Genomic DNA, 13,647 nt, shown 5'->3' with positions numbered 1-13,647 from the left:
TTCCTTACACCTTATACAAAAATTAATTCAAGATGGATTAAAGACTTAAACATTAGACCTAAAACCATAAAAACCCTAGAGGAAAATGTAGGCAGTACCATTCAGGACATAGGCGTGGGCAAGAACTTCATGTCTAAAACACCAAAAGCAATAGCAACAAAAGCCAAAATTGACAAATGGGATCTAATTAAAGTAAAGAGCTTCTGCACAGCAAAAGAAACTACCATCAGAGTGAACAGGCAACCTACAGAATGGGAGAAAATTTTTGCAATCTACTCATCTGACAAAGGGCTAATATCTAGAATCTACAAAGAACTCAAACAAATTTACAAGAAAAAAACAACCCCATCAAAAAGTAGGCGAAGGATATGAACAGGCACTTCTCAAAAGAAGACATGTATGCAGCCAACAGACACATGAAAAAATGCTCATCATCACTGGCCATCAGAGAAATGCAAATAAAAACCGCAATGAGATACCATCTTACACCAGTTAGAATGGCAACCATTAAAAAGTCAGGAAACAACAGGTGCTGGAGAGGATGTGGAGAAATAGGAACACTTTTACACTGTTAGTGGGACTGTAAACTAGTTCAATGATTGTGCAAGACAGTGTGGCGATTCCTCAGGTATCTAGAACTACCATTTGACCCAGCCATCCCATTACTGGGTATACATCCAAAGAATTATAAATCATTGCTGCTATAAAGACACATGCACATGTATGTTTACTGAGGCACTATTCACAATAGCAAAGACTTGGAACCAACCCAAATGTCCATCAATGATAGACTGGATTAAGAAAATGTGGCATATATACACCACGGAATACTACGCAGCCATAAAAAATGATGAGTTCATGTCCTTTGTAGGGACATGGATGAAGCTGGAAACCATCATTCTCAGCAAACTATCGCAAGGACAAAAAACCAAACACTGCATGTTCTCACTCATAGGTGGGAATTGAACAGTGAGAATACTTGGACACAGGAAGGGGAACATCACAAACTGGGGCCTGTCATGGGGTGGGGGGACGTAGGAGGGATATGTAAATGATGAGTTAATGGGTGCAGCACACCAACATGGCACATGTATACACATGTAACAAACCTGCATATTGTGCACATGTACCCTAGAACTTAAAGTATAATTTAAAAAAAAAGAAAATTTTAAGGAAGTCACCTGCCTCAATCAAGTACAGATAAGCCTTGATGATCTAGGTTTCGTGACATACTTTATTTCATTTGCAAGCACTCGTTCACATTCTGCACATGTATCCCAGAACTTAAAGTAAAATTAAAATTAAAAAGAAGAAGAAGAAGGACAAGGAGAAGAAGAAGAAGCAGCGGTTCTCACGCTACGCTCTAGTGGGACCAAGGCACCTTGATGATAAATTCGAATTATATCTGCTATTCTCAGGTTTGATTGGAAATGATGAGAAATTTTTTTAATAATACATTTATCTAAAACTTTTGGTGTTTGTTATGTTCACACACTAAAATCTATATAAAATATTGTATTGAGATAAGTAGGGTTAGTCGCTGCAATAAACAACAAATTTTTGTGGCTTATATTAATAAATATTTACCTTTTTCTATCCAATGTGAGTTAGCTGGGATTGTGCTCCACATGGTTACTCAGAGACTCAGAATCTTTCCATCTTTTGTTGCCTCCATCTTTAACAAAAGATTCCTATAGAACAGAGAGTTTGTAAGAGTATATGAAGAGAGTATATGACAATCACTTGAATGGTTTTATGTGCCAGTCATGGAAGTGGACCACACTGCTTCCACTCAATTACATTGGTCAGAATGCAGTTTATTGCTCCAAATTTATTTGTAAAGATCAGGACGTATAACCTTCCCATATGTCCAAGAGGAAAATGATATAAATTTGGAGAATTGTAGCACTGTCTCTACCACAGATGATCCCTTACCACAACATGTACCTTTAATTAAGTTTGAAATTAGTAAATTGTGGTGTGTTCGAAAATTATTGTGACTTTTAAGAAATCCATTAGCTTAAAAAAGTTTAAGGAACACCAAACTAAATGTTGGAAAATTCTGTGAGTGTTGTACCCCCAAGATTACACGTTGCCCTATAGGAAGCATAAAAAGAGACACAAACAAATACAAAGATAGAGCTTTTAAAAAAATACCAAGGCTATCCTAATCAACTGAGAGAACTGTCAGAATTATTTATGTTTATTTAAAAGATAAATATTAAAATGATACAAAAATATTTTACAATTGGAAGGCATAGGATATTTTTATGTAGGAAAAGACTAAATTCTAACCCTTTCATTCTGACTTGTATGCCATAGATTAGGTGTTCTATTCTGTAAGACAGCTTTATGTAATTTATTTTATCTTATCATCGTTAAAAATAATTATAAATCATTATTTGCAAAGTATATTTTAAATTTTCTACTTCACTGTATTTTTTTCTGTTCTACACCCTAACTTTAATAATAGAATGATCAACTTGAAACAATGATTTAGATTAAATAAAACTTCCAATATAATGACCAAAAAATTTCTTTTACTCTCCAGCAACTGTGCATAATTCTTACATCGCCACTTTTCTGAGTTGATAGACAACCTCAGTAAGCCAATGGAGGTCCACAGGGGTCTTGTTGAAATGGAAGAGCAAGAGATTATTGAAGAAAAGGAGATCATCATGGAAACTATGTTTTTTCCTGGGTATGATATCTGAAGACTCTATGGAAGCATTTATATACAGTGAACAAATCATGAAAAGTGTGAAAAGCATTGACTTTAATTTTTAAGAAATCTGACAGTGCTCAGAGAAATGCAGGAAAATAAATTTCCTTAGCTTACTAATAGAGAAATGTTCTTAGAAAAAAATGGAGGGAAACTTTCATCAGAACTTCAATAGGCTCATGTATTAAGGAATCATATATAGGCCAGGCGCAGTGGCTCACACCTGTAATCCCAGCACTTTGGGAGGCCAAGGCGCGCGGATCACGAGGTCAGGAGATAGAGACCATCCTGGCTAACGCAGTGAAACCCCGTCTCTACTAAAAAATACAAAAAATTCGCCAGGCGTGGTGGCGGGCACCTGTAGTCCCAGCTACTCCAGCTACTCGGTAGGCTGAGGCAGGAGAATGGCGTGAACCCAGGAGGCGGAGCTTGCAGTGAGCCAAGATCGCGCCACGGCACTCCAGCCTGGGACACACAGCGAGACTCCGTCTCAAAAAAAAGGAATCATAAATTGTCCCCCAAATGCATGAAATGTCTTCAGAACAAAATTTACCCTATAGCTTTCTGTACTGTCTGGTTTTTACATAATTAAGAAATGTCTTCTTAAAGATGTTTTATTTTAAACATTTTTATTAATTCTGGTGTTTTTCACGGTAGAAAAACGTATTTTTATGAACAAAGCTCCAATTCTAAATTTTGTTTTCTAGGAGGAAAACATTTCATTTACCATGTCTTTACTTTTGGTTAAAAGGAAACATAAATGACTTCCTACTGGATATTTAGTTCTCTCAAAATCCATATTCTAAATCTTTATGTGCCAAGAGTGGATCATGTTCCTATTCACTACCAAATGTTAAGTTTGTTCTAAGGAAAAGAGAATGTAAGAGAAGAACATGAGAAGAGAAATAAAACGATCTATACACTTTTGGAGAGTCTCATAGCCTTCATTCTTTATGTGCACAATGAACAAAATAGGCTCAATTATTAATAGAATACCACATTTCTAGTTAAATTGTATAGAATATTAGCTAATTTATCTGATACCACATCACTAGAAATTCTTCATTTACCAGCTTCGGCAGGCAGAATGGTGGTCTAAAGATGTCCATGCCCTACTCATAGAACCTATGAATATATCGCCTTATATGGCAAAAAAATAAAAATAAAATAAAATAAAACTTTGCAGGTGTGATTAAGGTCGAGGACTTGGAGATAGGTCATTTATCTTAGATCATCCAGGTGGGCCCAATCTAACAAACAAATCTTTAGATAGATAGATGCAATAGTAGAAGAACTAGACCTGTCCTTGCTGGCTATGAAGATAGAGGAGGGGGACATGAATCCCAGATGGCCTCTAGAAACTGGAAAGGCCCTCAGCTGATGGTCAGTAGCTGAATAATCAGAATTAAATCTTCCCTTAGCCCCTCCAGAAAAACATATAGCCTTGCCAACACCTTGATTATAAGCTGGTGAAACATGTCAGATTTCTGGCCTACAAAACTGTAAGAGAAAGTTGTGTAATTTAAAACCATTAAGGTTATGGTGATTTGTCAGAGTGGCAACAGAAAATGAATACGTCAGAATTTCTGTCAAATTCAAGACTTTTGTGAACTGAAGATTAGAATTTTGGTTTTCTCTTTAGCCCAATCTTCCACTACTGTCATATCACAAACGTCTGCTCCAGTTAAGCTTTCAGTTTCCAGAACATAGTATTTTTTTCCACTGCTTCTACCCTGTATTTGTCAGCTTGGGCTGTCCCATAACAAAGTACCATAGACTGTGTAGCCTAAACAATAGATATTTCTCACAGTTCTAGGGGCTGGGAAGTTCAAGACCAAGGTGCCAGCACATTTGGTTCCTTTTGAAGACCTTCTTCCTGGCTTCCAGAAAGCCACCTTCTCACTGTGTTCTCCCATGGTGGAGAAACAGAGAGCTCTTACCTCTTCCTATTCTCATAAAAACACTAATCTTAACATGGAGGCTTCACCCTCATGAACTCATCTAAACCTAATTGCCTCCCAAAGGCCCCACCTCTACATACCATAATATTAAGAGTTAGGGCTGAAATTTGGAGGATACAAACATTCTGTCTATAACTCACTCATTGGCCCATGTTCTTTCTGCCTTGAATGAAATGCCACGTGCTTTGTAGGGACTTCATAAACCTTTCCAGACGTAGCTGACCATATCCTCTCTTTTAACCCAAATAGACATTTTACTCCATCTGTGATATCACAACTATAACACATAATAATAGGATTCAGACTTTGAAATTTTCCCTAGCAGTTATCACATATATTTTTGTTAGGAGGCATCCCATTTTGTAGTGAACTATGTCTTGCTTAGTCAACTTAAGATAGATGTTAAGCCACCAGGATCTGGGTTTCAGCTAGTGTCAAGATTTTAGAGAAAAGAAAAGGCTCATTTTCATAATGTAGGAAACAATTCTGAGACACCCATAGGAATTTGAAAATAGGTGAGAAAACACAAGGGCAGGAGAAGGAGAGGGAAGCAAAGCAAGATTGTGTTCTGTGTTGTTGTATACTAGTTCTCTTAGCCCTCAGTGGTTACTGTCTGGATATGTAAACCATCCTATTTCCAGTGTCATTCAATTTTAATCCTGTGATGAAGATATAAATGATATTTAATGCAGAGATGAGAAAATAACATTTTATTGTTATATTGAAACTTTCTATTAAAATTTGAATCTGTTGCCTAGCATTTGAACCATGGTGTGCCATAAATTTCTCAATTCAGGGCGTTTTACTAGATCAGTATCAAGAAAGACTCATTATGGCCAGAAACAAACACCATTTTCTTAAGAATATTTTGCTCACAATATTTTCAAACAGAATGTCTTTGCAGCAAGAAATGTGGCTTTGATATTGTTTTCAACAATCAGTTGTGAAGCGGGAAGAACAATGAAATGACTAGAAGGGTGATGGGATTCAGGACATACTACTCCAAAATCTCGACACCTTGGCATTTGGAGAAGCAGCTGAAGCAGAAAGATTTTTCCACCTTTCCTCTGCCCTTCTCCCCTAGAGTAGGTCACACAACCTCAGAATAATTTTCTGACCTTTCCCTGAAGTAGGTCATAAAACCTTCATGTGACAGGTGCTCTCTCTATACCCAGAGGAAAGGAATATCCTTGTCTCTGAAGACACAGGGACACAGAGAAGAAGCTGAACAGAAAGACCCTGCTAAGTTCTCTCCAGTTTATTACCATTCGATTGTACATTTTTATCCAATTATAATTCTCCATGACTATTCACTTTTTCATCAAACTTAGCATAAAAAATGTAGTTTAACTGTTTCTTTAGGTCTTCATTTCCTTATGAAGTTTCTTGTGTCATTTAAGACTTATTAAGTAAATTTGTGTGTTTTTCTCCTGTTAATCTGTTTTTGTCAGTTTGATTTTCAGACCCAGCTAGAGACCCTAAAAGTGTCTAGGAAAACCTCTTCTCCCCTACAAGGGTACTTCTGTGAATTTCAGAGCTCAGCCAACCACTTCCAGGTAGTAGAGTTCCCAGAAAGACCCAGGCTCTCTGCAAAGCTACACATGGCAGGGTTTAATCTTAGGATCAAAGAGATACAACAACTTCAACCTCATATGAGTTTTTAAAATTCATTAAGTGGAAACTACCCTCCCTTCCCGGCTATATACTATCTGTTTTTCTTACCTTTTCTTTTAATGCCATTAGGTTCAACTTGTGTGCATACAGGGGTAATAGCTGGGGAAAAAGTAAAATTAGCATGTTTCCCAGATGATTCAGACCAAACAACAATGAAAACAGTTTATCTTTCAACATTCCCACTCATTTAGGCATGAAATGCCATTCTAAATACTGCCTTTTAGTAGTCTAAAGGCTCTGAAAATGGTGGGAAAAAAATAACTTCTGACTCATTTTTATTTTAAGTGGTATGACTTCTATGATGTGGAAATCAGTTCAATCCATTTTTATTAACTGCTATGTCACATGCTGAAGATACTGAAGTGAACCAGACACAGCCTCTGTTTTTAAGGCGTCTACAATTTAGTTGGGGAAGGGGTCAGGGAAGAAAGGCTATCAAATAAATGTCCTTTGGGGTAACAAATGCTAAAGTCAGGCTCAGTAAGAGGTGTCTAATTATTATTATACTCATTTGAAGGAGGTGTAGGTAACTCCTGTAAAAGACTGTCTATACTTTTTTCAAAGGGAAGGCCAGGGGACAGCATTTTGTGTGAATGCCTCTCTCCCTGAGGGGAATGGGGGACCGCCCCCAGGCTTGAAGCTAATTGGCATAACCATGAAATGCAGGCTGTCATAGCTGAATCAGTCTTAGTGTGTATGTTGGAATTTTACAATACTGATAAATTGCCACACTGGTCAATGAAAAGGACATGCACTTTGATTTTCCATTCAATGGGATCTGCTAAGTAAGTGAGTTAAAGAAAGGTGTAGCACTAAGCTAAAATTCCTCAGTTTAAATATAAAGAACTTCTAACACTTTGATGGGTCTCAGACTGAGGCACTCTTTGTGTGTATACTGGTGTGTGTGTGTGTGTGTGTGTGTGTGGCAGTGTTGTGGGATTGGATCCCTCCCCAAAAGCTAATTCTTCAATCAGTCTTGGGTGCATATACTTGGGAAGAAAAGACGAAGAAGGTATAGATATTGTGCCTAAAATATATTGAATAGCAATATAAAGACTAAAAAACTGAATAAAACCATGAGCCAACACAAGAGAGTAGTTCCCAAGAGGGTTTTGTGTACCCATCACCACCTCTCGAAACATGAGTGCGTGTGTGCGCGCGCACACACACACACACACACTCTGCTTTACAAGGAAAATGATCTCGATTATTTGTGGAGGTGGGAAGTATTACAAAAAGCAACACTGTCAGTTATAGGGGAATGAAGGAGGGAAAGATTAGTTTTCAAATTGTAACCTCTAAGGTTATGAAGTGTACATATGTGTGTATGTTAAAAGGAGAAGAGGAAAGAATGACCTTTTTCATTTCTAGAAAAAAACGATGTCCCTGGGGAAGAGGCTGCAGAAGAACTGATATTATTTTGTTGAATCAATATTTTGGTACTTTAGTTATGGTTATTTTATGAAGACTTGGTACCTCTACAGACAAAATAACTAAGCTGATAGTTGCGTGAGTCTTTGTGCTAACTTTTAAAGATTTTAATGTAGAGTGTGTATGTATGTGGACACGTGTGAGAGAGTATGTGTACTTACAATGAAGTGCCCCATGAGGTATAACTTTTATTATTATTATTATTATTGTTAGGCTAACAGAACAGCCATTTAAAAGCTGCTTGCTAATTTTGTTGCTGACTAAAATATGATGAAGTCACCTTGAACCAGAATACAACTAGTTTGAGGTCATCATAATGATCCCTCAATTATAAAAGTCAAAGAAAATACCTATATATTGTTCAAGGAGGCAAGAAACAAGATCATTGTTTTGCTCTGTGGGAGTCCAAGGTTAAATTTTGTTTGCAAGTCAAGTTCTATGATACTTACCTATTACTTGACTCATTAATTTTATTCAGGGAAGTCTCTGGATGAAAAGATGGCAAAACAATGATTATTTCCCTTTGAAGATTAAAGTTATTAAACACTATGTCCAGCTGGCAGAAAAGGACAACACCCAAAGATATTCACAGGAAGGAGGGGTGAGATATCTAGGCTCAACATCAAAACCTGTATTATTTTAGGGAGGTACAGAGTGTGTGACTGATGCTGAAACTGTCTCTCTGATGCTGCCACACTGACACTATTGGCATGACCTGAGGGAACGGTTCTGTCTGTGTGACAAGATACCCACCAAAAGCTCTAGTCCCTTTTTATATGGAGTACTTGTGAATGGAGCAGTTAGCGTTGAATAAGCAGATCTCAGCTGTCAATTCTATATATGGCGACCACATAACTTATAGCCCAGATGAAGAGCAGTTTAAAAGTAGAGGGATGAGGGAAGGTGACTATTAATAATGAAACCAGAAAAAGAGGCATAAACTAGCACTGTCCTGGGCAAACTGGGGTACAAACCCCAAGAAACTTGGGTCAGATGAGTGGGGTATTATCCCCTTACTGCTATAGCACTTCCTGTGCTGCACAGTTTTGTACCAATGTACCAACTTCTGATTTCAGAAACAACGTTCTACGGTGGCGAAAGTCATGTTTATCAGGGCCCTTTGGTTTGCTGGGAGGAATCCATAGCACTGTTTCAACTGAAGTAAGTCCTGTGAGAATCTGGAACTTAGTACTAAGCCTGGGGAGGGAAAAATATGTGTCTTGTAACAAGCAGGCTACGGACAAAAGGCCATTTTTATTAGTATAAAATGGGACCTAAACACTAAAAATATGGCCACATTGGGGTTGGCATTAATATGTGACTATGTGAATAAAGAATTAATAATTACATGTTATAATGCAATAAATTAATAACTAATTTTCTCCCTCATGTATGTACTGATTTTCTGGTAGTTAATTTATTAATTAAGTCTCAGCTTTTTAAAATTTTCAGGTGTGGACCTGATGGGCTGGTGCTTTTGGAAAGCTTTACTGTTTATCTGACAGCTCAGAGAGATAAGGAACTTCAAAGCTGTAGGAATACAAAATGTTATTATGTATTGGGCATTACTAGAATACAGAAGAAAGACATCTTTAAATTTGGTGTTTACTGGGTCTTTTTATTGGCTGGATTTTGTGGAAAATACAGGCATGTGAACATATTTTGTTACTTCCAGTGAGAGCAAAATAGAATGTTATAAATAAAAATAAAATCATAAATTATCAAACAGATTACTTTGAGACATCACTTAATTAGGCTTAAGCTTAATTTGCTCAAAGAAAGACAGAATGTCAACTTCCAATATTTTAGGAGGAGGAACAATATGCTTTCATTCTTACTATAAATCATTAGACCTGGAAGGTGGGGGAAAGGGTTAAAGACAGACTGCAAGCCAGCATGAAAAGATATGCTTAATGTCCAAAGCTGTGAGTTACTAAGAAACTTCTGGCAGAGGAAACTGGATGCTGGCTGTCCTTTGGAACATCCTCTACCTGTTTCTCTGAAGAGTTTGCTAAGTAGATGATGATTTATTTCCCTGTATGGTAAAAGAATTTTCTGAAAGCTGCAAATCAGGGATGAGGTAGGAAGGTGATGGAGCAAAGTTAGATTAGAACTAGAGGTAGGTATAAATGAGAATTAATTGGCTACCCTTTTAAAAAATGTAGAAATAATATGGCACAACTAGGGAATGGTTTAATAGAATAAAACTCTACTAGTAGACTTTCATTGTATACCTTGATGTTTGGAAAGTTATTTAATTGCCAATTGTTGGCCTCTAGTTAAGAATTTCAAGGTTTGTATTCTCTTAGCTCTTTTATTCTGCCCCATATTATATTCCTTACAGGGGGGTATATAGACATGTTTGGCCCAGGACACTGACATTTGAGGGTCGGTGAAAGGACCTGTCCTGTCTTTCTGTCCTTTGATTCTTCCTTTCTCCCGCTTGATTTGTGGCTGCTGACGTTACACTGATCGTCATAACAGGAAAGAAGAATGTCTTTGGTCATGAAACCAAAGCATCCTGTGCCTGAGTCTTGTTCTGCTGCAGCCTCCTGTGTACCTGCTGTACCTTCCCACCATCTCACCCCTACTCACTCCACACAGGGAGCATGCAGTGATGTCCCCAAGGGAAGCATATTCACAGAAGTCAATGCCAACCCCACAGTGAAACCCAAGGCCTAGAGGAGTTATTTTGTTTTGTTTTGAAAGAGAGGGAGGATTTTGGTAACAAATTCAGTTTATTTAATTTACATAAGACTATTCAGCTTTTTTTTGTTTCATTTTGTATCAATTTTTATAAGTTATGTCTTAAGAAATCATTTCATGTAAAGGATCAAATTTGTTAGTCCAAAGTTGTTTATAATATTCTTTGTTCTTTTAATGTATAGAGTCTATTGTAACAAATCCTACACATTAAGCATTCATTACTGATACTGTTGATTTGTATTCTCTTTTACTCATGATATTCTAGCCATAGGTTTGCCAATTTTCATTTTCTTAAAAAACAGATTTTTACTTACTTTCTTCTACCATCTGTTCTTTTCAATATCAATGATTTCTGGGTTTTCTTTATAAAATCTTTCTTCTACTTACTTTGTTATTCCTTTTCTAGTTTCTTAGGATAGGCCTTAAATTATGAACTTTAGATCTTTCTTTTTTTCCTGATATATGCGTTTGAAGTTATGTTTTCTACTTACCTGTGCTTTAGCTACTCAGAAAAATTTTGATATATTGTATGTTAATTATCCGTTCAAAATATTCTATAGATTTTCTTGTAATTGGGCGTTGACCCATGAATTACTTATGTGTACAGTTTAATTTTTATTTAAATGAAGTTTAACTCTATAGCTACTGCTATTTGGTTCTAATGTAATTCCCCTGATGAGAGAATGCACTTTGTATTACTCAGATTTTTAAAAATTAACTGCATTGTTTTGTACTCCAGATTGTAGTCTCAGTGTATGTGTTTCATGTACTTGAGAACAATATGTATTCTTCACTCATTGGATAGACTGCTCTACAAATATAATTAAAGCGGTTCATTATAATTATTGAGATCTTCTTTGTCTTTATTGACTTTTTGTCTCATTGGTCTATCAATTACTGAGAGTTGTTGAAATCTCCTATGAGAAAAAATAATTGTATTTCTTTAATTCTGTACATTTTTTATTTATATACTGCATATCAAGGCTTTTCCTAATGAATTATTTCTATTATTATTATAAAATGCATTCTTTGTAATCTTATTTTTCTTAAAGCCTATTTTATCTGATATTAGCATGGCCACTATAGCCTTCTAATGCTTACTATTTGCATTTCATATCGATTCTCCCCATTCATTTAAACTTATTTGTGTCTTTATATATTAAGTGTAGCTCTTGTAGCAGCATATAGTTCAGTCTGTTTTTTATCCACTTTGTTTATTTCTGTCTGTAAATTGGAGTAACGAAACCAATAACGTTTTACGTAATTATTGGTATAGTTGGATCTAGACCTACCATTCCCTTGTTTTCTGTTTCTCTTCTTTGGTTTTTGTTTGCATAACCTCCCCTTCCTGATTTTCCTTTGAATACTTTTAGTATTCCATTTTGATTTGTTGTCTGGCTTTTTAGTGCTTTATTTGTGTTTTGTTTTGATTTGACTTAAGTGGTTCTTTAGGGATTACAATATATACACCTAACTTTTCACAGTCTACTTAGAATTTCTTTTATCATTCCTGTAGTAAATGCCTGTTAGTGACACATGCTCTCAGTTTTATATCATGTCAAAATTTCTTTATCTCACCTTCAATACTGAAGGATATTTGCATTGGATATAGAATTATGGTTTGCAAGAAATTTTGACTTTCTTTCAGTACTTTAAAGATGTAGTCTTTGTCTTTGGCAGTTTCTGATGAGAAATCAACAGTCTAATTGTTTTCTTCCTGTAAGTAATATGTCATTTTCTCTAAATGCTATTCTTGATAATGACTATTATAAATATGCATGATTTGGAGATTATGTTGAGATATATACAGGTAACTCAGATCCGATTTTAGTTTTCTAAACCTTTGCTATGCTAGTTTGAGTGTGCCCACACGTGTGTCTCAGAGGTTAGGCTCAATCTTGTGCTAGTGGTTCAAATCTCAGTTCAGTCTTACAGGCCTGTACTATGTTGGTTTGGGTCTGTCCCATGCATATTTGTTCAGGGTTTATGTTAAGGCTTGCCTATTAAGTTTTCCCATATGTACAAGTCAGACTGATTAGGAGAAAGTGAACTTTTGCTTCGGACTTAGTTATAAATTAGTCATTATAGATGCAGAGTTGTAGCAGGCTTAGTGACAAAAGTGGCAAGAGTGGCCAAAGAAAGTTAATAAGGCCTACTTTGAGAAAAGTAAGAAAACTGAGATAAATTAGACAGGGAATAGCACATAGTGGTTAATAGTATAGACTTTGCAATCAGACCAAACCAGAAGCAAGTTTTAGATCTCCTACTACCTAGCTCTGTACCTTTAGGGAAATTACTTAACCTATCTGTGCCTCAATTTACTCAACTGCAGCAGGAAAAATGATTCCTCTCTCATAAAGTTCTTATAATAATTCAATGTAATTGTGCAAACTGCTTAGCATAAGGCCTGGCATGTACTGAGATTTCAATATATAAGAAGAAAATACTTAAGGCATACCTGAAACAACTTGAAATAATGGCATTCTCGTGGGTTAAACAAAAACCTTGAGTTAAAAATGAATTACTATCCTTGTATGTTTCAGTTTTCACACAAGCAAATTTTAAAAAGAGTAATCTAGGCATAGGCAAGGACTTCATGTCTAAAACACCAAAAGCAATGGCAACAAAAGCCAAAATTTACAAATGGGATCTAATTAAACTAAAGAGCTTCTGCACAGCAAAGAAACTACCATCAGAGTGAACAGGCAACCTACAGAATGGGAGAAAATTTTCACAACCTACTCATCTGACAAAGGGCTAATATCCAGAATCTACAATGAACTCAAACAAATTTACAAGAAAAAAACAAACAACCCCATCAACAAGTGGGCGAAGGACATGAACAGACACTTCTCAAAAGAGGACATTTATGCAGCCAAAAAACACAAGCAAAAATGCTCATCATCACTGGCCATCAGAGAAATGCAAATCAAAACCACAATGAGATACCATCTCACACCAGTTAGAATGGCCATCATTAAAAAGTCAGGAAACAACAGGTGCTGGAGAGGATGTGGAGAAATAGGAACACTTTTACACTGTTGGTGGGACTGTAAACTAGTTCAACCATTGTGGAAGTCAGTGTGGCGATTCCTCAGGGATCTAGAACTAGAAATACCATTTGACCCAGCCATCCCATTACTGGGTATATAC

General features: G+C 36.3%; 1 long non-coding RNA gene across 4 annotated transcripts in view; it reads right to left on the bottom strand.

Annotated features, from left to right (window-relative positions):
* Positions 1-13,647, bottom strand: part of LOC134736905 (uncharacterized) — a 503,219-nt gene that overhangs the window by 125,776 nt on the left and 363,796 nt on the right. Inside the window, exon 4 of one of the 4 annotated variants that reach the window (XR_010121380.1) lies at positions 1,588-1,691. The exons of the other annotated variants lie outside the window; for them this stretch is intronic. This is a non-coding gene — a long non-coding RNA (uncharacterized lncRNA). The remainder of the gene's footprint in view (positions 1-1,587; positions 1,692-13,647) is intronic. 4 annotated transcript variants of the gene reach the window in all.

This window comes from Symphalangus syndactylus, chromosome 6 (assembly GCF_028878055.3).
Source record: "Symphalangus syndactylus isolate Jambi chromosome 6, NHGRI_mSymSyn1-v2.1_pri, whole genome shotgun sequence".
Taxonomy (NCBI): domain Eukaryota; kingdom Metazoa; phylum Chordata; class Mammalia; order Primates; family Hylobatidae; genus Symphalangus; species Symphalangus syndactylus.
Note: the sequence above shows the minus strand (reverse complement) of the source record. Positions and strands in the feature narration are given on the sequence as shown.